Raw genomic sequence first — 24,570 nt, forward strand, 5'->3', positions numbered from 1 at the left:
GGGCTTAGAATTTCAACACATCTTTTCGGGGGATATACTTCGACCCATAGCAGAAAGCTAGAAAGTCTTTAAAGTGCAGTGATGCATGTATTCATTTATATAACATATATTTGCATGCCTATTACATACAGGCTTAGGCTAGATATTGGGAATTCAGCTGGGAATAAAATCAGTTCCTGTTTCATTGTGGTTTAATCCTAGCGGGAGAGATGAACACATAACCATATGTTTGTATAGGATTATTTTATTATAACTGATGGAGCATTTATTATCACTCAGTCCAGGGGGAAGCAGGTCAAGGAAGATCTCCCCAAGTTGGAGACAGCTCTGCTGTTTTGAAAGGTGAATACAGTTCACAACAATTAAAGAGTATAGGAGATGGCGAAATCATTCCAAAGGAGAGGAAATAAATTTTGTTGGGTCCCCGAGACAGGAAAAATTGTCAAGCCTGTGGCTATGACTGCATGACCAGAGAAGGAGCTAAGATACTCAACCCTATTAGTATCATGTAGACCCATGGCTGTCCCTCAGAGTCACCTGGACACTCAGAAGAGGGCATAGGCCCAGGGTTATCTTGGTTTATCAAGCTCATCCTTGAGTTGATAATGTGAAGCCTTTCTTATTCACCTCATTAAGTTTAAGGTGATCAGGTGACCATGAATTCATGGAAGAGCTTGAAGTGGAGGCATGAAAACAGCTTTCTAGGGTCATCTCTCTTGGGTGGGGAGTGTTGACATACATCTACATGGGGGAGAGGCGACCGTTATGTGTCTCCTTTCTGGGCCCTCTGTAAATGCATTCCCACCTCCTCTCTCCAGGCCAGACCTTCTTAAATGGTATAAAAACATTTGATAACATTAGTATAATTTCCTGCCTTCCTTGAAAAAGGACTAGAGTAGATTTCTTGCTCTGCATCTATAATGGCAATAGGACAGGATATGAAAGCCAGTCAATCTATTATACCTCTACAGACACCTATGAAAACTGAGATCAGAGTCACATAGCTATTAGTGCCAAATACAAAGTCTTCAAATACTTGGCTGCTTTTTCCTCCTAACACCATATTGCATACCAGGTTTATGACCCAGTGAAATGAAATCAATCTGTCTTAATTTAATTGCTCAGCCTGGTTGTTTACTATCAGTTCCACCCTCGTTATATAAGGAAAACCAACATAGTACCTTGACCCATCCTGAGTTCTGCTCTGTGTCAGGAAGTTAGGAGTCATCCTTTCAGAGCTGTGTGTGTGTGTGAATGTGCCCAGATGGAACACCATGAGCCAGAAGGTAGGTGACAAATTGATCCCACCCATGCTGTGCCTACTTTTTCACCTTTTACTACTGAGTCACTGTCATGCTCCCCCTTACCACAGCATCATCTCTGTTCTTCCAGTGTGGATGATCTCAACTTGACTCAAGCACACTTTTTCATAATATAAAACTGACTGAGTACCTATTACCATTTAGTCCAGGGGGAGAGGATTCAAAGAAGTCCTTTCCCAGTTGTAGACAGTTCAGCTGTCTTGAAAGGTGGACACAGTTCACAGCACTTATGGATATAGGAGATGGTAAAATCATCCAAGGTGGGAGGGAATAGAGTTTGCCAGGACCCTCAGGCAGGAAGGACCAATATAAACTTTCAGACATAAATTTCCCATTCTGTATCCATTCGATATTGAGCTTGTTACATTGGCTACCAGTTAGCTAAATACATCTACAGCGACCAAAGTTTCTCCAAAAGGCCCCTTAGGGAGAGATATAGTGCTCCTCAAATAAACTTGCACTGCTCTCCACTGGAGTCCCTAAAACATTTCTAAATCCTGTAGTAAATATGAACATAAAGAAGCCTTTTGACTTCATTGTATTCTTTAAAAGTATTTTTACTCATCTCTTCCTAAAACTATATTTTCTATGTGAAAATCGATTGATGTGGCACAGAAACAACCCAAGCTCTGGTGGGCACAATTCAAGACAATAGGAAGAGCAAATCGGTTGCAAGGAAACTAGCCCTTCTTTACCTGCAGGACTAAAGGAAAGAAGCCACTGTTCCTGATATTTGGAACATCTGTGACATTTTATTTCTGTGTTTTCTTTGCATTTTTCAAATCTATGTTTTCTTTTTTAATGTGTACTTTGAATTATGCCTTGACTGAATTACACTTATGACTATTAATTTTCTTTTTCTTCCCTCCTCTTTCTTCATCCCTTCCTGCCTTCCTCTTTGCATTTTCCCAGGTATGTATTTTCCATATATCTAACTTTAAACCTAGTGATATATGGTTGGAGTTTAGTTTTTTGTATATGTAAAATCTGAGAGTTTTTATTTGTAATAAGGTACTTTAAACGACTGCCATTGATTTTTATAAAGTAGGACCAACACACAGGGTTGAGCACAAGTAGGTTTGTAGTTGTTCATATGGAAAATAATATAATAATTAATAAGTAATAATAAAAGAATAAACTGTTTTACATACTCACAACTATAAGCCTACTTTTGACCCATCCTGTATAAATTATCTTGTTTTCTGTTTACTTTGTTATATATTTTGTTCTTTTCCATTACTGAAATTCTCCCTGTTAACCATCGTTCTCCCCATCCCTGCATATCCCAGACATAGTGAAATTCTTTCACTTCCACAAATGCAACATACTCTTTCTAACTTTCTGGGTGATACGCTCTCCTCCTACATCTATCATTAATACCTCCACTGAGTAAATTCGTACCATCTTTAAGGCTCACCTTAAATGATTTTGCTCTGGGTGACCTTCCTTAGTTCTCTCGCTTCCTGCACTACCCGATCTGATATCAGGTGTTGACGCAACTTGCCCATTGTGTCATGTTTCTTTGAGATGGTATAAGCTCCAGGAAGTTAGGGATAATCTCATAATCAAAATTTTAGCATGGCCCCTGGGACAAAGGGGATTCAATAAACATTTATGGGTTAGTTGAATGAATAGTTAATTAACTACAGAGCTCAAGTACCCAACAGATTATCGAAGATTATAAGAGTGGCAACCTCTGCTGTCAGAGCTTTATCTTTGTTTTTCTGAGGCTATCTTTTGTACCTGTAATCAGTTCTGGGTCAGTCTCCATCCCCATCTTGAAGTAGTTCCTGTGGAATGCAATCCTGCAAAGCAGCACAACTTCAGTAGCAGATCATCTTGGCAGCTGTAGGTCAGGTTCTGACCTAAGTCAGATTCTCCAGGCCCTGAGTGTTTTGGCTCTGAGTTTGGCAGTCAGGGCTCACCTCTGTGCCTTCCCCTCCCCTACTTTTTATCTACCAGGTGAAGAGGAATAGGCAATAGGCCCCTACACTCACTTCCCTGAGATATTGGGAAATCTACAGCTTTAGCTCTCTCCTTGAATCAAGTCACACCATCAGAGGGACCACATTGCTCCAATTTTCATGGAACTACATCAATGGATGTTTTTTTAAGAACTACCTTCCTAACACTTACTTTTAAGCTATTTAATGTATAAGTCCCAATAATTTCATATATATCATTTTTGAGCACCCATAGAAGAAATTGTGCTTAAATATAAATATCAGAAGATGTGCTCCACCTGCCTAGCTGTTTATTTGTTGTCTGTTTAATTTCATCACACTATAAATCATGTATTCACCTTTGACTTAGCTGCTAGGAGATGCAGAGCAAAATGTGCTACCCATTTCCCCACCTCTTTGGGCTATATGGCATGGATTTTTATGTCTTAGTCTTACCTGTGTTTTTTTTTCTCTTTGCCCTGATCAATTTAGTATTAATTTTTTTCATTTTTGTGTTATAAATATTTTTGTAAATATTTCTTTTAAAAGTAGATGAATATTTTTGGTTTGTTTTTAAATATATTTTATTGAATAGGCTATTACAGTTGTCCAATTTTTTCTCCCCTTTATTCCCCTTCACCTTGTACCCCTCTCCCACCATCATTCCCCCATCTTAGTTCATGTCCATGGGTCATAAATATAAGTTCTTTGGCTTCTCCATCTCCCATACTATCCTTAACCTCTTCCTGTCTATTTTGTACCTATCATTTATGCTTCTTATTTCCTGCACCTTTTCCCCCATTCTCTCCCCTCCCCCTCTCCATTGATGACCCTCCATGTGATCTCCATTTCTGTGATTCTGTTCCTGTTCTAGTTGTTTGCTTAGTTCATTTTTGTTTTTAGGTTTGGTTGTTGACAGTTGATAGTTGACAGTTATCATTTTACTGTTTGTATTTTTTATCTTCTTTTTCTTGAATAAGTCCCTTTAATATTTCAAATAATAAGGGCTTGGTGATGATGAGCTCCTTTAACTTGACCTTATCTGGGAAGCACTTTATCTGCCCTTCTATTCTAAATGAAAGTTTTGCTGGATAGAGTAATCTTCTATGTAGGTCCTTTCCTTTCATGACTTCAAATACTGAATTCTTTCCAGCTGTTTCTCTCCAGAAAGGCTTCTTTTGAGAAATCAGCTGAAAGTCTATGGGAACTCCTTTGTGGTAACTGTCTCCTTTTCTCTTGCTGCTTTTAAGATTCCCTTCTTATCTTTCATCTTGGGTAATGTAATTATGATGTGCCTTGGTGTGTGCTTTCTTGGGTCCAAAATTTTGAGGGCTCTCTGAGTTTCCTGAACTTCCTGGAAGTCTATTTCCTTTGCCAGATTGGGAAAGTTCTCCTTCATTATGTTTTCAAATAAGTTTTCAATTTCTTGCTCTTCCTCTTCTCCTTCTGGCAACCCTGTGATTCCAATGTTGCAATGTTTAAAGTTGTCCCAGAGGTTCCTAAGTCCCTCCTCATTTTTTTTTGAATTATTGTTTCTTCGTTCGGTTCTGGCAGAATGTTTATTTCTTTCTTCCACTCCAAATCATTGATTTGAATCTCTGTTTCCTTCCCTTCATTACTGGTTCTTGTACATTTTTCTTTATTTTACTTTTTCCTCTATTTTGTGACTATACTCAACAAATTCTGTGAGCATCGTGATTACTAGTGTTTTGGACCCTGAATCTGATAAGTTGGCTATCTCTTTGTCACTTAGTTGTTTTTCTGGAGCTTTGATCTGTTCTTTCATTTGGGTTATAAGTTTTGTTGGTGTGCCTGTTATATAGTAAGGGGTGGAGCCTTAGGTTCCAGGATGGAACAACCCTCTTGGCTGCATGTGGCACTGCATGTGGAGAAATTTGTCCAAGAGGGAACAATGCTGCTTGCTCAGTCAATGCTGTTGGCTTTCAGTCACTTCTGCTGCCATCCACAAACAAATTGTGCCCTTCTGCTACTGATTCCCAGGTGGGTGGGTTTGTGTACATTCTAGGACCCTCTGGGTCTCTCTAATGAATTCTCCTGTGAGGCTGGGATTTTCTCCTGTCATCTCAACCCCCACAGATTTTTTCAGTCAGAGGTTTTGAGGCTTTATTTCTCAGCACTGGACCCCTGGGTTGCACTATCTGTCTCACTCCCCAGTGTTCCTCCTGGTTTATCTGCACACAAATGTGAGACTACTGACTCTGCCAGTAGCTGCCTTGCCTGCCCTAGTCCTCCAGCCACTGCTTTGTTCCAAGTTGTTTCTGCCCCTCCTACTGGTCTGGATGAATATATCTTCTTTAGCTCTTTGGTTGTCGGACTTCCATACAGTTCAATATTCTAGCAGTTATGGTTATTTTCTATTTTAAATTTGTTATTGTCCTTCTTTTGGTTGTGCAAGGAAGCAAAGTATATCTACCTATGCCTCCATCTTGGTGAGAAGTCTAAAACTAGATGAATTTTTGAAGCCTAGATTGTCACTGAAGAGACTTCTCCCCATCATTATAATTAATAAGGAACTTATAAAATTTTCTTGAGACTCACAACATCTGTTAACATTATTATTGTAATTTGTTACTTAATGAAACCAAAGACTATTTTTTTCCTTCCTTGCTTGCTTCCTTCCCTCCTTCTTTCCTCCTTTCTTGTTTACATATTCATCCATGTGTGATATAAACTTCTCTTTTCTAGTATCAGTTGTACGTGTGTTTAAACCTCAGCTACCATCATTGCTGCTCAGCCAGATGGTCCCATATGCATAAGACCCAGAGGTGAAGAGAAAACTTAAGCTCTTGCTGCTACTTATATGTCAGAAGTGGGGATGCTTTCCAGACAGGCACAGTGAAGTCTTTGCTTTATTATTTCTAACCAATTCCCCAGTTTCAAACTGTGTTCTCCCCCCTCTTTTATAAAAAATAACAAATAACCTTCTTAGATACCATCAAGGCTCATAAAGAACTTTCTTTTCTCCTTTGACCAACATGGTGATGCCCTTGAGGTTATTATCAGGCTTACTTTTTCACATTAGGAAATTGAAACTCAAATGGGAAGATCATGGGTCTGAAATATTGCTTAATTTGACCAAGGTCACAAAGTTGGCAGGGACAATTTGGTATCTTGATTGAGAATATTATCTCCAGAGGTGGCTAGAACCGGGTTCATATCATAGCTTCTACACTTTCTCGATGTGATATTCTGCCTATTTTCTCACCTTCCATTTTCACAGTAGTAGTAAACATAAATAATTATCAGTGACTCTGCACTAGGGATGTTGTAAAGTTAAATGAGATAATGAATGTAAAAGGCTCATAGATTTAAAATGCTGGATTTGAAGCTAGGACTTCTGATTCTAGATCCAGTATTCCTTTTCATTAAATTATGTTCTTAGTCTAGAGATGGTCAAGAGAGATTTGTGAGCCAAGTGGAGAAGACCTGAATGTGAATGACAAGGTGTGGCACTAAGAACCCACTTCAGTAGACCCCATTATGTGAGCAATGGCTAGAATAACACTTTGCCAAAGAGAAAGCACTTTCCTTCACCTGGGGTGCTTCCTGAAGGTTGGTTTTACAGAGGGAAACTGAGCAATTAGTGCATGGAAAAACAGACACTGGGTTGGAGAATGTGTAGGCAACAGAGTCTCACCATCTATACACCACACACCAGTCCAGCAAGGAAGGTCTGAAAAAGGTTTTAAAGTACTTTAAGCCTCCCTGACAGTTGTGGTTCAGTTGGTTGGGCATCATCCCAGAAAGGGAAAGGTCACAATTTGATTCCCAGTCAGGGTGCATGCATGGGTTGCAGGTTAGGACCCTGGTCTTATCGATGCTTCTCTCTTACATCAATGTTTCTTTCCATCTCTTTCTCCCTTTCTTTCCCTCTCTTTAAAAATAAATAAAATCTTTTGTAGAGATCATTTTAAAAAACACTTTAAATCTTCATGGGAAAATAGAATAGAATAGACCAGACCAACCCAATCAAGTCCATAATAATCCAGAAATAAGAATTACTGGCTTTGATAAGCTATACCTGAGATGCCAAGTCAGGCTGTTCCATAAATTGCTAGTGGATAACTGGAGTAAGATTTCTTAACAAATTCTTTTCCCTCCAATATCATCAGTATAACTATTGCAAGTCCTAGCAGTGGCATTAACAAATTAAGCTGCATTTGAGCTGAGTGGAAAAGCTTTCACCCATCAGTGATGTCAGCCATGAGCCCAGAATAGGGCAAAATGTCAGGATGTATACAATCCTTAATTTAGATGAAGTTTTTGCTCATCATCCTACCTATTGAGTCATCCTCAGTAACTGGAGAGAGAAATGTGTTCTTCCTTTCCCCTGCTCCTTCCCACTAAATAACAGTACACAGTAAAATGGAAGTTAGGTATCAACAAAACAAGATTATATTTTTGGATGGCATAATATTGCTGCATCTTTGCTAACAATTCAGGACCTGAGCTGTGCAAAATGATTCTCCCTGGGAATCAAACATTTGCTTCAGGAGATTCTAAAGGTGAGGGCAAAACAATTTGTATTTGTTTAAAGCATAATGTCATCCATAATTAATAGGATAACTCTGGCTCAGCAGAGCTTGAAACTACTGTATATATTTGAAGCTGGATTTCTTGTTCCTGAGATGAGGAATAAATATACCCCCAAGCTTTTATTTTATTTCTTCATGGAAAAGGTAATTTTCAGTGATTGAACATTTGGTTTCTTTTCAGAATTTTTTTACTGGTGTTATTTGTTATCAAGTGGTAACAGCAAAGCCAATTGATGAAATCTGTTTTAAATAGTGGTCCTAAAACTTGAGGGTGCTAACTTGCTTTACCATATATTTTTAATACTTTTTCTCCATAATGTGATTTGAACTCTTGACACAGTTTTTATGTCAGTTAAAAGGTTTTTGTTTCTATTTTGAAATGCATTGAAAAATAAAAGTTTCCATATTGTGAGTGTCCAGGAAAGAAATTATAACCCATTGCAATATTATTGAAACTTACTCCTCAATAAATGTACACATAACCACATAGCAATACAACAGGACAGAAAGACTCTCAAATTCCTCTTATATGATCATATCCCAGCAGAAGTCTCATTTAACTCCTATACAGGGAACTATGCCAGGGAATATATGGGAGGCATTTATTTTTACTTATTTCATTAGTCAGACTTGCAAAAACTTCTCAATTTTTTGGCCTACATTCTGTATATAAGTTTTCATACTTTGACCTGATTCATATACAGGCACAGAAATGATTCCAAAACAGGAAGATTGTGGGGAATGACTTAAAAGTAATAAAGCACAAGTGTTATCAATATTGGTTCAGAAGAAGGTTAGGGATTCAGAGGGATTCTATAGAGGAGGTTGGTACTTGTCTTGTGGTTTAAAGGGTGGCAGAATTTTGACAAAAAATATTTGAAAAAAGAAAAGGTAATCCAGGTAGGCAAATGGTTGGAAAAACTTACAAATAGAAGGTAGCCTAAGATAATTGGAAGAGTCATTCATCATCCTGCCCAAGTAAAAATCATATAGTCAGTTAGATAAGGTGATATAAAGTGGTAATGGAATTTGAGACTAAGTTGCAGAGCCTCTTTAAAGTTAGCAAGGGAGACTGAAATTTACTGCTGACATTATCACTTTTGAGTGTGCTTGCTTTTCAAGCTGAAGAATGTCATCATTAAAAACTGTGTTTGGTAGTAGTTCTTTGATAGAGGTGAGAACTCTGGACAACAACAATCAGAAATAGTCAATCAGTGAAGAAAAGTCAATGATGAAAAAAGTCCTCAGAAAAAGCAAACGATATAATCAACTAACCATGTCAACATTGGCCAACACTTGCACAAGGAGGGTTGGCTTCAGCCAGGGGATATTAGGAGCTGAAAGAGTGAGGAGAACCCAGGCTTAGGTGACAGCAGTGAAATGATCAAAGCGAGGATATGAATGACAGGGTGAAGGGGAAATTCAAAGGGCAATAAGATGACAGGCAGAAATAATGAAGGAAAAGAATGAGTCAGTTTTTTCTTCCTTTCTCTTTGCTGAAAGATGAAGCAATGCCATCATCTGGCTATGACATCAGATCTACACTCCTTTGATCTGTTAGACCTTCCTCCAGCCCTTCTGACCAGGGAGAAAAATGGTGCCTAAGCTGCCCACTTGGTCTTTTATACCTTAATTCAGACTGTTTGGTGATGATTATCTTTCCCATTCTTTGTTTTGTCCTTTTCAATATTCTTCTCAATCTAGAGTTTCCAAAATCATTTTAAAAAATAAGCAATACTAAAAATTATTCTACTGATCCCTGCTGAATATTTACTCAACCTTCACTTTGGGTAAACTCCTTAGCTTTTCTATGCTTCAGTTTCTTCATATTTGAAGTGGAAGATATTTTTCAGACATGTTATTCAATGACTATGCCTATCCACAAGTCTTCTTTAATTTGTCCAGTAGCCTATTCTCTCTGTGTTCCCTAATTTCTCCTCTATATTATTTCAGTGATCACATCAAAATCCCCCAATGCAGAAACAATTCCTTCAACTTCCTTAAGCGCCCAGGGCATTGAAAAACAACTTATACACATAATTTGATAAGAATTTGTTGAATTACTACAAGAAACAAATGTTGAGGAAAAGTTCCATGTTTCTCTGACACTAGCAATACGTAAATTCTAGTGCTGAAGAGAATTTTCCACTGTCATTTTCATCTTCAATTGAAGGGTAAAGAATAGAAATTCAGTAGATGTTCCCGGGTGGGGGGGGGGGAGGTTAGGGGGTGAGTAAAATGGAGACAACCATACTTGAACAACAATTAAATTTTTTTAAAGTTTTAAATAAAAAAAGAAATTCAGTGGATGGTTATTAACAATCAGATGGTAACAAAACTCAAAAATTGAAAAGTTACAGTATTTCAGTATTTGCAAATATATAATTCTCAAAAGTACCATTTTATATAACTTAAAATATTCTTGAGGCATCAATACTAAGAAGCTTGAAAAAGATCTGCCCTCTTTTCCATTATAGGAAGAAAATATTTTTTGTTTCCCCCTCAAATTTCTTCTTAAATAAAAGCTTCAGAACATTCTGAATGAATGTTCTATTGATCACATCAGTCATTTTTCCATATTAACCTTTTTAATCACTAGGCAGTCTCATCATAAAAGGGGGCAGTGATTATTATAAAATGCAAATCAGCAAATGCAGGGCCATGGAGAATGTTTTGCTGACAATCACACTTTTTGGTAGGTCAAACTGAAACCAAGCCTGCAATGCAGGTATGGCCAGCTGTGTTTCCCATAGACTTGCTGAATCATCACAACAGACCTGTGTTTATAGAGCTGTTTATCTGGGGGAACATCCAGGTCTTTTTCAATCTCTTTTAAAACTGATGTCCTCTGGAAACTGTAGGAAACCAAGATCATTCCCACTTTGCAAATTGGGAAAATTAGATAGAGAAGGACAAATTCACTCCTTCTAGAAACTGATAACTGAGTTGTACTGATTTTTAAATGTTTTGATTTCTACAATGTGTGCTAGTCTTTAGAGAGTCTGCCTGTGTCTCCAACTTGGCTCCTCACTTAAACTCTCTAAGAGTAACAGCACCTTCTTCTCATCCATGGGCTACTTGTATAGTCTCAGTTCTTAACTCCTCAGTTTCTCTTCTAAACTTGATATTGCTGAACACCAGAAATTCCTTCCAAGACCTTAATTATCCACCACCATTGGAAATAGTTTATCTCAACTGTCTATTACAGTTACCCATTTTTCCATTTAATATATGCAGAAATCCTCTGTTTTGAAGTTAAGTATTTACATTTTCTTTTTTTTAATTTCCTACTTTCAGTGTTCATTCAAATTCTAATGACTGGTTTATTTTTCCTACTAAATGCCAGGCACTATACTAGGCTCTTGAGATAAGTACTACTGCCCTTATAGAGTTGACATTCTATCCAAAGGAAGACAAACAATAAATACTAAGCATAACATATAGTTAAATAATAGATCATGTTATAAAATGCTAAGTAATACAAAAAAAATATGCAGCAGAGTGAAATACTCCATCTCTCTGACTCCATCTTGTTTAAGCCTGTGTTATTCCTGTGGTCTTCAGGCTCCTGCTTTAGACAGGCTAATCATGAGAGGAATTGTGCTTGGGATTTGAGTTTTTATGAAAACAACCCTTCCATTTTCCCTTTCCTTGACATAAAAGAAGTCTAAACTCTGTACTTTTTTAAAGTAGATTTGAGAACTAGGACTCCCCATCTTCTCAGCTGGCACCTTCTCAATCTATAAATCCTTACTCCAAATTCTAACATTTTGAGTCTTGGCCTTTCAAAGAGTCAGGCACAGAGAGTTTGGACTGGTAGTGATTACAGAGCAAAATAAAAGGAACCAGAACTAATGACAGCAAGGCATAATTTTAAACAGGGTTATCTGGATAGAATTTATTGAGAAGATAAGACTACGGCAAAAACTTGAAAGATATCTAAGGTAAGAGTATTCTAGGCAGAGGAGCCAGGCAGTGCACAGCCACTGAAGTAGGCAATGTCAGGTGTGTTTGCAGAATGGGGAAGAAGCCAGTGGAAATGGAGCAGAGTGGAGCAGAAAGGCGAGTGTTGAAGATGAAGATGAAGAATAGTAGTGTTTTGTGGCCATTATAAGGGCACTGGGTTTTATTCTGTTTGAAATGGTGAGGCTCTGCCAATTTTGAGCAATTGAAAGGCTTAATCTGTCTGACACTTTAAAGAGATTGGTTTAGCTACTGGGTTGAGAATAAGAGCAGAGTAGACTAATGCAAACTGGTTAGGCTACCACCAGGATTCAGATAATAGTTTACGGGGGCTTAGAGTAGGAAGCCGCAGTGGAGGGGGGAGAAGTGGTTGGATATTTTATAAATAAAGTACTCTGCAGGAAGAAACAAATGCATTTTCTGACAAGTGGTTCTGTGGCCTGAACTATAGAAAAAATTTTGCTGCCACAATTTTAATATGGGGAAGTCTCCAGGAAATACCTCTAAGGGACAGACCAGAAGTCAGTGTTGGATGTATTGACTATGTGATGCTACCAGACAGGCAAGTGGAGGTGCTGAGAAGTCAGGGGATTGAGCAAGGTTTGGGCTTGGGAAAGAGGTCTGAGTCAGAGTTACACATGTAGGAGTCTTGAGTGTATTGACAGTATTTAAAGCCTTGAGGCTGGGTAAGAATTACAAGGAGAATGAGTGGTGACTTAGAAGAGAAGAGATTCAAGACATCTGTCCTTGGACACTCAAACACTTAGAAGTCTAGAAGAGAAAAGTCCACCCAAGGAGACTGAGAAGGGAAATCTAGTGATGTAGGATGAGAAATGAGAAGGTGTGTGGTATCCTGGAATTAACAAAGCAAAGGGAAAAACCAAATATGTTAAATACTATTGATGGGTCAAGCAACCTGAGTACAGAGAATTGGAAAGGTCACTGGAGGCCTAGACAAGAGCAGTTTTATATAAAAGTGGACATGAAAGAATGATTTGTATGTGTTTGAGAGAGGATGAGAGAAGAGAACTTGGTCTCAGAGAGTAGAGTTTTGCTACAAAGAGAAGCAAATAATTGAGTTTTGCTACAAAGAGAAGCAAATAATTGAGGTGGTAGTTGGAGGGGAAATGGAGTCAGGAGAAAGTGGTTTATGTGGATTTTTTTAAGGTGAAAGATATAAAAGCACTTTTAGGTGGTGATGGGACTGATGCAGAGGGAAGGAGGAAATTCATAAGGAAGATGGTGGAACTGCTGGAGAGGTTTCTGAGTCAAAGGGAGAAAATAGGATTAAATACATGTGAGGAAGGATTGTCTCAGAGAGGAGCCAGTGGGTGGGTCACCTATGAAGGCAAGGAGGAAGGATTATCAGGTTGGGCTGAAGGACAACCTTGATATCCAAGTACTTAATATCAGACTAACATCAAAAGTCAAACTCATCCTTTTTTACTTTCCTAGTTTTTCTGTCCTCTCCAGTGCATTTGGCCATATCTTTTCATTTATGAAGGTGCCTTAATTGTTATCTACAACAGAGCCATCATTGGCAACCAGTCTTCTAACTGGGAGGGCAAGTATTCTGTTTGTATGAGATTTTTAGTAGCATGTAGAGAGAGATGATTATAATGATATTGTTTTTCAGATCCTTACTTTGTATAGATTCTTTTTCCTTTAGCCTGCAGTGGAACCCCCCATTAACCCCTATCTATATTTGCTCATCTCATCTCCCATTTTACCAAAGAGTGACATACACACCCATCCTGACCAGACTGAGTTCTGAGGTGAGACTCTGGGCACTAAACAAAGTAACAACATGACCATCAGAATCCTTTGACAGCAAGCAAAGAAAGCTTAAGAAAGACATACTAAGGGTTGGCACCTTTTTTCATTAGGTAACAAACACATTTACAGCAAAGCCCAGTGCTTATATACCTATAGATTGGTTTGAGGTGGGAGGGCATCAGGTATCATTGGAATGAGATTTTCCTGGCTATGTTGGAGAATGTGGACCTCCTTACATCCCCACAAGAGCAGGTGTTGAGTGCCCATGTGTCAGGCCAGGTGGTGCTGAAGAACTACCTGGGTAGCATGCCTAAGTGCAAGTTTGAAATGAATGAAAAGATTGTCATTGAGAAGCAGGGCAAAAGCACAGTTGATGAAACAAGCCAAAGCAAGAAGCAATCAATTGCCATAGATGACCACACCTTCCACTAGTGTGTGCGACTCAGCAAGTTTGATTCTGTTGCCTACCTACCAAACCACTTTGGGATGGAACTCAGAATTGACTTCAATGTTTAGTTGAAGTAAAAAAAACAAGTCATATTTTTTTCTGTCAGAAAGCAAGTTTGCTTTAGCAAATTGGCTTGTTCTATTAGATTATCTAATGGTCATTTTACATGAATGCAATGGAAAAATCTTTAACTCCAAGGTTTTAACCAAATTCTACTTTGTACGAATATACCACAGTCCACATGATAGTGCATAGTTCATCTATGCAACTGTTAAACTTGCAATACAATTCTCATTTTCAGTTTAAACATATGAAGAAATACATAGCTTTTCCAAATATTTTAAGGAGCCACAGGAGAAGTGTTTGAAGATCACTAGGTTAGCTGATAGCTGATCCTACCAGCACAATGCTCTTGTGTTTTTCCTTTCATGAAAAATACTCACTGGACTGCCTGGGGGCGGGGGAAACAGAGTGGGGGCTTCATTGAACATACAGAAAAGGCTGTATCACTACTTCTGTGCCTACTTGATAATAAAAGTTAGGCCATGTGATGGAATTTGGCCTGTGAGTTGCTTTCATGCTGTTTATAACCAGTGGTAATGTCCCTGGGGAGGAAACCCACAATCCTTCCTGCTTCTGGATACTGCAAGCTGCAGGACCTGACAAGTGTGAATAGCCAAAGTGGCCGTAATTCCTTCACATCAATCCCAGCTTCCACATGCAGAGGTGGACCTCCATTAGGAAATGATTGGGTTTTGTTCATTGATGTGTTCTCATCATTTGATTCATATTTATCAAATGAGTATTTTCCACTATACTTTCTCTAACACAAAAGGCTCCAAATATCAACAGAATTTCTACTAATATAAAAAGTTCCATTTTCTCCTGACCCACTCTACTGCCCTCCCAAAACAACTCTTCTTGCCCAAATGATAACACTAAAAATATTCTTATAATAAGACATTTTTCACAAGGGGGTGGTAGCCTAAATGAAAATAAGACAAACCCCTCAGCATTTTTTACCCAACATAGAGGAAAACAGACTCAACTGAGAAAATTGAGAGGATTCTGTATGAAATCCATGTTTATGGCTAGTTGTTATAATAATGAATTTATAAAAAGATGTTTTAATCCATAAAAAACACCTTGAGAAACCACATATAAAGCATAATGAAAATTTGAGCTTTCTGATTTTTACCAAACCTTTTGTGGAAATAGATGTCATGAAATCATTCTCTGGTGTGAAAAGCCAGAAATAAAAATGCAGCAGAAATAAGGATAAAAGGGTAACAGGACTGTTACAAAGAGGACATTTCCATTGTTCATTCACATTTTAAGCAATGAAATGAAACATCAGGGCAGGGTCCCGTGTCTGCCAGGCTAGGAGCACAAATTTATGGGATGGCTACTGATCCCTGCCCAGACCACAGAGACAATTACCCTGAGGTCTTTCTATTTGTTTTTCCTTCTATGAAATGGCAGCCAAGAGCTATGTGAAACATTCACTAGCATCATTGTAATATCCTGAAAAACCCAAGGGGAACAAGAAAAAACAAATCAGAAACACTTCAAAAAGAAGGAAATGTAATATGTGGAGTTATTCATCATTACTCAAATATACACACAGATGAAGTATACATATATTGGGTGAAGTCTGTGCCTCTAATTTTAAAACATTCCTAGCTTGATGGAACAAAGTTAACATTCTATTCTTCATGCAATTTGAGGGCCATTCACGCTTAAGAAAAATGCCTCATGAAGTACTTTTGCTATCTCTGTAACTTAGGACATTCTAGTTAGCAAATATTTGGTTAACAAATCATATCTGGTGCTGTAAGAGAGGCAGCAACATTTTCATTTTGGTTTCTAACCTCCCAGAATTTACAATACAGTAAGAGAGACAAGTTATGCTATAACAAGATCATTCATTAAGTGGCTCCCCTTTGCTTTTAAAATAAGACCCATATTCTCCATGTGGTTCTCTGGAATACGCACAATGCCCACAGCTCCTGCTCACTTTGCTTCTATGCACGCTATTACAGTCTCTCTGGAATGTGGCATCTGTCTCCTTTTTATTGGATTAATACAAATCACCCTTTGAACTCAGCTTAGAGGTAACTTTTTCAAAGAAGTCTAGCCTGATGCTGAAAATCAATTTGGACAATTGTGCAAATCTTCCTCCATGCACCTCATTCACAGAATTTTTATTTTTGTATCTATTCAAAAGTATGGTCTGCACCTCTTCTATTTAATTGTGAGCTTCATGAGAAAGAAAACAGAATCTGTTATGTTTACCCTTACACCTTGGCTACCATTATACCACTAATATAAAATGTTCCATTTTCTCCTGCCCCACTCTACTGCCCCCCAGAACAACTCTTCTTGCCCAGAGGATAACACTAAAAATAGTCTTATAATAAGGCATTTCTCACAAGGGAGTGGTAGCATAAATAAAAATAAAACAAACCCTTCAGCATTTTTTACCCAACATAGAAGAAAACAGACTCGGCTGAAAAAATTGAGAGGATTTTTAATGTTCTCAGTTGCAGGATCACCCTGGCCCATACTAGGCACTCAGTAAATAGGTTTGATTCATAAGTGAACACATTTTAAAATATGAATGCAAACAACCCATATTTTAAAATTATCTGTCCATTATGATTCTATGCATGGTAAATATTATCATTTTTGATGTGTACAGATAAACTGAAGCTGAGAGAGGTCTAATTATTTCTGGAAGATCATTTAATTAATAACTGGATTCTGGAAACATACTCTTTCCAAAGTTCTATACTGATGTAAGTATCATGACCTAAAATATCTGGGTACATCAGTCATAGAGGAGAGGAAGCTTATGAGACATAAAAGGAGAAGAAGAGTTAAATGAGATTTACTCTGCTACAAGATGCCACATCTTCCATCCTATGCACCTAAAGATGGACTTAGACATGAAAAGAGATGGAATTTAAAGAACATGCTCAGATAGTTACTGGATGAGTTTCCAAGAAGCCTTGGGTTTCTCCTCATCTATAAAACAAAAATGCCAACAGTGACCACAGGGGTGGAATGTTATAGGACAGCAATGAAGGCTAATTTCCTTAATTCCCCACAATTGCCTTGATCCAAAGTTAGGACAAAGCCAAGTCTTGAATCTTCACAATGGACGAGAATTTCTCCCCATATGGTGTGGCTGTAGGAATGCTCTGGATTATTGTTCTATAAAATACAATGCACCAGGCTCTAAAGCATCAACAGTTGTCTTATCTGGAAATAGGTCAAGGCGATACAACTTCAAGTGATAAGCATGTTCCCCTCCATGTAGATTCCTCCAGTGTTTGGGAAATGTATATTTCGACATTTCTAATTCAAGCTTTAACTTTAGAAGTTGAAGCAGTTAAAGAAAACTATTCATTATTTGTGCAACAGCTAATACAATAGCCATGGATTCTAAAATACAAACATTAAATGGAGGAGTGAAATTTGATAAAGTCCTATTTTTGGCCACTTCTATAAAAACTACTTCTATTCCTTATAAAACAGGGAGTGTTTTATGTGTAATTATCAAGCTACCCAGTCATTGTCACAACTTCATAATGCCAAATCAAAGGATTTAATGAATAACCAAATAAGAACTTGAACATTTACTATTGCTTTAGTCTCACCCATCAAAAATGTCATTCTTTCTTATTTATGTAAACAGAATTCAGATAAAATTTTTATTAAAATCCCACCTCCATTACAAGATCTTACCCAATAACACCAGCTTAGTGTTCTTGCTCCCTTCAACTCATCTAAAAGGTTAATTTGTACTATTAATGATCAAATTATGATTTTAAAAATTCATCTAATAAAGAGTGATCCTATCTAGAATCTAAGCTGCTGGAGGGCAGAATAATCTATTTAGAGAAGTCTGGTTATCATGATTATCTTCTTCATCCCCTTCATTCTGGACACTTGTGTAATTTGAGGCAGGGGCTCTCCTTATCTCTGCCTATCCCACCCACATGCACACCTACACATGTACATATCCTTCTGAACCACACTACCACATGCCAGTTGGACAAAACTTTATCCAATGGGTTAGACTTTTGAGACTGGCTCTACTAGTGGGCAGTGTCACTGAACCTTAATAGCAGCACACAGCCATTCATCAGCTGCCCCTTACTTTTTTTCGCTGGACTCGTTTTGGTAGGTGGCCTGATCTCTTGGCATTTACAGATAGCAAGCTCTGCAGTGAGCAGACCAAGCTGATCTCTTACTTATAGGTCCCCGTAGTATCCTATGTGGTGAATGGCTGCCCAAAGTCTGGTTTCAGGGAAAGAATAGTAGGAAGGAAAAAACCTTGCTTAGATCTCCTAACTTTTCTCAATCATTAACCCAAATTATTGAATTTAGCATTCACCAGATATCAGAAAGAATCATGGGCTTGCCCAGCTATTTGTAAAATAGTGTTTTGTTTCACTTTCAGCTATATACTATGAGTGTGGTCACCTCAGCAGAGATCCCCTAAGTCAAGAGCAGCAAGGAAGAATTCTGCCTCCAAAGTCCACCCAAAATTGCTAAAAACTTCTACTTATGAATATGCTTAAAATGAAGATCAGCTTTAAAATTACAAATATCAGAAAATAGCTCTTTCTCACCTAATTTTTGAAGGCATTTGTTTGTGCCTGACAACTTCCTACCCAGTGAGTCTCCCTAAAAATGAGTTCTGCTGTTAGTCCTGCATTTCCCCTGCTTGAGAAGAGGCAGCATGTTTGATAAACACTTACCGATTTTTCCAGGTCAAATGTCACTAAATGAGCTCTGTGGGTGTAAGAAAAAGCGAGTGATCTCCTAGTCATGGATTTGTCAGTTATCATACATGTCATATTATATTATGAAATCTGTAACATGCCACATGTTTTAGCTGCTGGGTGTTCTCCCCTCTTTCTGTCTCTCTCTCTCTCACTCACTCTCACTCTCTCTGCCCCAAGCTCTCTGATGGTAGGAGTCATAACTGATACACCATAATCCCAACATCTACTACTCTAATGTTGGAAATATGGGAAGCAGTTAAATAAACCAACTCTGGATACCAGCTTTGGGATTATTATCCTTTCTCACACATACACCAGCGAAATAACATAGTTCAGTTTTAACATAACTGCTCTATCATGGAACATAAGCTATTGTTATCATTATTTTTATGTTATATAGCTTCTGTTATTTCTCTCCCACAACACAGATGATGTGGTATGATAATAAATGATTTCTGAAATGAGACTTACAAACATTTTTCATAGACTCTTTTTTTCTCTTCAGCCTCTTTTGAAGCACTTGATGTATTGGATGATAATTGAGACTGTATCGATTTATCTCCTTATATGTGAATTTCACAATAGCAGATGAGCTTTGACTAATTTCTGTATCTGTAGCCCTAAAAAGCACTGGAATAGACTAGGGGCTCAAATATAAAAAACTGAACCTTCTCACACCTACCACCATATTACATAAGCTCTCATATTACATGGCACTCTCAGACAGCTTTTGTTAGTAAAGATTTCTTCTCTTCTGCCTCTCTGCCACTGCCCATGTACAAGTTGGGGAATTTGTAAAGCAAAGCACAAAACATAGAAGAATTGATAAGTACTGGTGATGATGACACACTTCTAGAGATGGAAAAGGGCTTGAGCAAAAGAAGCTTATGTTTCTAGAAAGTTCTCTCAGATGTTACAAAAGTTCTGCTCTGAACAATGAAGGCATCTAGGCTTTCCAGTTTGAAGATAGCTGTGCACATCATCACTGAACTGAGTGGTGTGATGTAGGTACATTGAATTATTTATGTCTGCATCAAAAATTTTGTGGAAGAACTGTGTTTTCAGATTATCACTGAGTGGGTTGCAATTTTATTTTTTTCACAGATCCCTTCATTTTTATTTCCTTCCTTATGTAACCAACCAGAAAGAAAACAAGAAGAAATGCTTTGAATTGAAAAAAAAATATGTCACAGACATACCGTGCTTTAGATTTCCTTGCATTATCTCCCCTATCTTCTAGAAACAGAAGAATTATTTTTATGGGGATGTTTTCATGTGATAGAATTATAACTGATTCTGTTATCCAGCCAAGCTCAGCCAAAGCATCCCATGTCCCTGCCACAGGACCAAATGCGGGTAAATCAGAACCTGGCCTAGGATCCATCTACCAAAGCTACCAGTAAAGATAGACCAAATTTTGCAAAAGTTAGTAAGTTAGTAATGAGTTTAAAATTATTGGTGTGCCTCCTGTCTGCCGGCAAGCTCTCTGTCTGTTCACTCCAGCCACCATCATGCTAATTCAGAAAATTTTTATCTCCTGCCTATGTTTCTAAAAGCTTTCAAATTGCCTCTTAACTGGTTTGTCTGTTTTCTCCCTGAGACCTCTCCAGTCAATTTTGACAGAGCTGTAAGAGTCCAGCTTCTAAAATGCAAATGTGATCATATTACCCCTTTATTCAAAAACTTTTCACTGATCCCAGCTAAAGTACCAACTCTTTACAAAGGTTTGTGAAATGCAACACATTCCTGTCCGTAGGCCACCTCCTGCCTTGTCCATTCTACTCTTCACTTTTCACTCAGCTCCAGCCAGGCTGAGCCACCTGCATTTCATAGAAGACTGTGTTCTTTCCTGCCTCTATGTCAGCAACAAGAACTTTCTCCTCCCTTGCTCTTTCAGTTGGCACTGTGTTCTGTGTTCCTATGGTGCTCCGTATGCCCCTTATTATAACATTTTCATCTAGTGATAGCATAAGTGACCCTTTTCTTATTGCTTTGTCTCACTGAGGCAGGACTGCACAGAAGCACAACAACTCCAAAGCCAGGCATGAGTGCCCTGTAAGTGCCCATCCATGATTCTAACCCATCTAAATCTAGATGGGTTAAATCACACCTATAGTGTGAGGAAAGAAGAGGGAGCCCTCAGGAGCACCCAGAATTATCGTTCAGGGGGGATGAAAAGACTGAAAAAAACAAGAGATGATTACCTCAGAGATAAACAGGGGAAAAGGCCTATCTGGGGTCATGGAGACAGAGGGAACAGATGGCTCAGTGTGGGGAGAGTGTTTCACATGGGTAGGTGACACTCATTAAACCACTGCCAGGTCAGGAGAGGACTCCTTTAAACCTGCAATCCTGAGAAGTTTCACTGTAGCGATGGAGTGAAAGTTGGATAGGTGTGGGAAGTGAAACCCAGGACCAGAAGGACAATACAGGAAGGGAAGAAAGAAAGAGGAAAAACTGCCCTGGAGGATTTGAAGTGTAGTAATGCTTTTCACAAGCAGTTTAATCAAGCAGTGAGCCTAGCAATCAAATTGCACACAATTCCTGGCTGGTGTAGCTCAGTGGATTGAGCGCGGGCTGCGAACCAAAGTGTCGCAGGTTCGATTCCCAGCCAGGGTACATGCCTGGGTTGCAGGCCATGACCCCCAGCAACTGCACATTGATGTTTCTCTCTCTCTCTCTCTGTCTCCCTCCCTTCCCTCTCTAAAAATAAATAAATAAAATCTTTTTTAAAAGTGCACACAATTGCAGACTGAGAGCTAATTGTGAAATGGAGGCATGCTTTTGCATACAGTGGGCCTTGTAGGGAAGGTTAGGGACAATGTGGACAATATGACAGAGATGATCAGCATGCTCCTAGCTGGATAGGAAAATATGTGTGCATAGGGTCCAAGTAAGAAAGATAAAATTGATGAAGCTGAATAGAGAATAGCAAATAACCTGATATGTCTATCTAAGTAAATTTGGAGAGAAGGCCATCTGTTGAGAGTTATCAGGATTTAGGTGGAGAGCCTGAGGAACACGAAACATTTGGTGGTCTCTGTATCACAAGACACTCAAGGCTATGCCTGATGAAAATTGGTTCTCGAGTCCATATGTGTATGAAGCAAATTCACATCCAGATAAGACAATCTCTATCATGCATCTTAAGGTTTCCCAAAGATCTTTTAAAAACATTTTTTATAAAAACAAAGTGTTTTGTGTATTTAACAAGGGTTTTGTATGAAAAATCACCCCAATCTTTCTTCCACCATCCCCCCAAAATAGGAAATGTTTGTATTTGATTGAAAGGCTTGATTGATAATCTTCAAATAAAATAATGCTTTTGAGAAACTTTATGAAAATCTAAAACTTGTCAGTCTTAAGAATTTGCAAAGAATGATTTCTCATAACTATAATCCTCAAACTTGATTTTTCTTTCTCTAAAATAGATGAGATATACTTCAGGAAAAATAAAATATTCAGCCTCCAAAGATCATCAGATAAATTCTTGTATTTCAAACAAACCTGTAGGTTACATCAGATGAGTTTATAAGAGTTGCCATAAAAACTGCTTTCTTCTTTTGTTTTGTTGATTAGGTTCCACTTATAGGTGAGATCATATGGTATTTCTCTTTCACTGCCTAGCTCATTTCACTTAGCATAATCTCCAGTTCCATCCATGCTGTCAGAAAAGGTAGGAGCTCCTTCCTTCTTTTTGCTGCATAGTATTCCATTAAAAACAGAGACAATTGTACTTGAAAACAATAAAAAAAAACCACTGTTTTCTGGGATCATGTTGTATACCTACCTCCATGGTTACAAAACAAAATTGAGATGGTAGATTCAGGTACACTTTTGGACCTTTGAGCTAATGCTTTTAAAAAACCTTTGAAAGTTTTTTTTTACATGTGTAGAGTTTTAAAGCATTGACTATTACTGCTTTTGACTTCAAATCATTTTTACAAGTTCTATAAATAGAAGGTATTGATGTTTTTGAAAAGAGTTTTCACTCTCTTGCATTTTCTCCAGTGAAAGCTAAGTACTGAGCGTGTGTTTCTGTATGCAACTACAGCTACCCTTCACCTTGGGAGCTAATTTCCATTCCGTCAAAAGAATAAACACAAAAGGAATGCATCAGCTTGTTGAAATAGAATCTCTTGAAAGTCACTTCCCATTTATTTTAGAGCTATCCTATCTTTTTTTCCTCTCTCACCAGTACGATGTTCACCACCTGTACCCTGTTCTGTCTTTGTAGTAACACACACATGTGCACACACACGCACACACACAGACATCTCTTAGAGGTTCTAAAAGATACTTAAGAGCAGTATGTGATTCAATCTCCCCCAAGAGCACAGAGGGTCTCTCCTCAGTGAAAATTGGAGCCTTTCTTAGCCCAAGGCCCAGGAATCTGTCACTTCCGAAGCAGAGCCCTAACAGGTCACATTGTTTTGCTTCTGAGTTTCAGGAGGACTCATTAATATGCAGTTACAAATGCATCCCTGCAGTGGGGCAAGCATAAATCCCTATAAACTGTCACTATGCAAAAAGTAAATTTCACAGGGCTTGCCAGGAGGACTGACTCTTTTCTCCCTTTCCAATTAAAACAGTTTAACCTTTTTCTGAATCCTAGATTCCTTCTCCCTCTTTTATTTGTCCCAATAATATTTTTAATCTCAATCCTGTTAATGTCCCCCAAATCATTGTTTGTTCACCTACATTTTTTATACCTCTATCTACATTTTGAGCAATATTCAATGGAGTGTTTCCTAGCATTTTTATGTCCATATACCACTGAAAATATTTGCTCCCTGGTAGGCATTACCAAGAAGTTTCCTGAGTTCTTATAGGAGATGAAAGTCTCCTACCTTTCTCAACTGTGGATATAAAAGAGAAATACAGGACAGTATTGAAAACTACATCTCTGACAATTAGCCACCATCCTTTCTCTGTCCCCTCCCAGATGCCTGCCTGCCCCTCCCCCACCCTACCATCTGTGCTGGCTCCTATACCAGATTTCTCAATTAACAAAGCCCCACCTATTGATTCTGCTTGAATTCACCACCCTGGCTCCCTTGCCTTTCCCTTTGCCCCCAGAAAACACAATTCCTAGTGGTGATCCCTTTGTCTGCTCAGTTATGTTCTGAAAAGTCATGTCCACCCCTTCATAAGGGAGATTTACAAAGTCACAGGGTTTCAAATTATTCACTCAGGTTACAAATTCGGAGAAAAATGAAGGGTCTATTCCTCCCAGTGTTTTTTCCAACAGTTTCTGGGACCCACATAAGAGAATTCAACTCACACTGCATTTAGCCCAAGAAAATAAAACACCCTTTCCATTGAATATTGGAGCTTATTAGAAGCACTGTAGTTCATTGCACAATCAGTGTTTTATTAAAAAATTAATGCCTGTGAAATGAGTTTTTGATACAAAGCTGCACGGCTGTGACTTTTTGGTTTTTAAAACATTAATCTCTTCAATAATTCATCTTTTATTCCTTTAGCCTTACTAAATATTAAACAGGTTAAAGTTAAACATTTGAAAACTAAATACAGCTCCAGTCTCTCAGGGATGGTACATGGACGAGAAGCACCAGTGTCGCCTCCTGGTAGCATTTCAGATGCTGTGGTGAGCAGCCACTGTTAGCACTTGTGGGGCAGGTATTTCCTTTGTTTGGATCCTACCTGTTGAGCAGTTGAGACTCTTATTGGTGCATCCTCACCTATGAGCTGCTGTCAATGTCACAAAGGGTTACTTGTGATTGATGACAAAAAGGGGAATTC

General features: G+C 38.3%; 1 long non-coding RNA gene across 1 annotated transcript in view; it reads left to right on the plus strand.

Moving 5' to 3' along the window:
• Nucleotides 1-1,213: 1,213 nt before the first annotated feature.
• Nucleotides 1,214-24,570, plus strand: part of LOC123807566 — a 40,926-nt gene continuing 17,569 nt past the window's right edge. The window contains exon 1 of the long non-coding RNA XR_006783668.1: nucleotides 1,214-1,286. This is a non-coding gene — a long non-coding RNA (uncharacterized LOC123807566). The remainder of the gene's footprint in view (nucleotides 1,287-24,570) is intronic.

The sequence above is a fragment of the Phyllostomus hastatus genome, unplaced genomic scaffold (assembly GCF_019186645.2).
Source record: "Phyllostomus hastatus isolate PE091 unplaced genomic scaffold, TTU_PhHast_1.1 phas_scaffold_46, whole genome shotgun sequence".
NCBI classification, from domain to species: domain Eukaryota; kingdom Metazoa; phylum Chordata; class Mammalia; order Chiroptera; family Phyllostomidae; genus Phyllostomus; species Phyllostomus hastatus.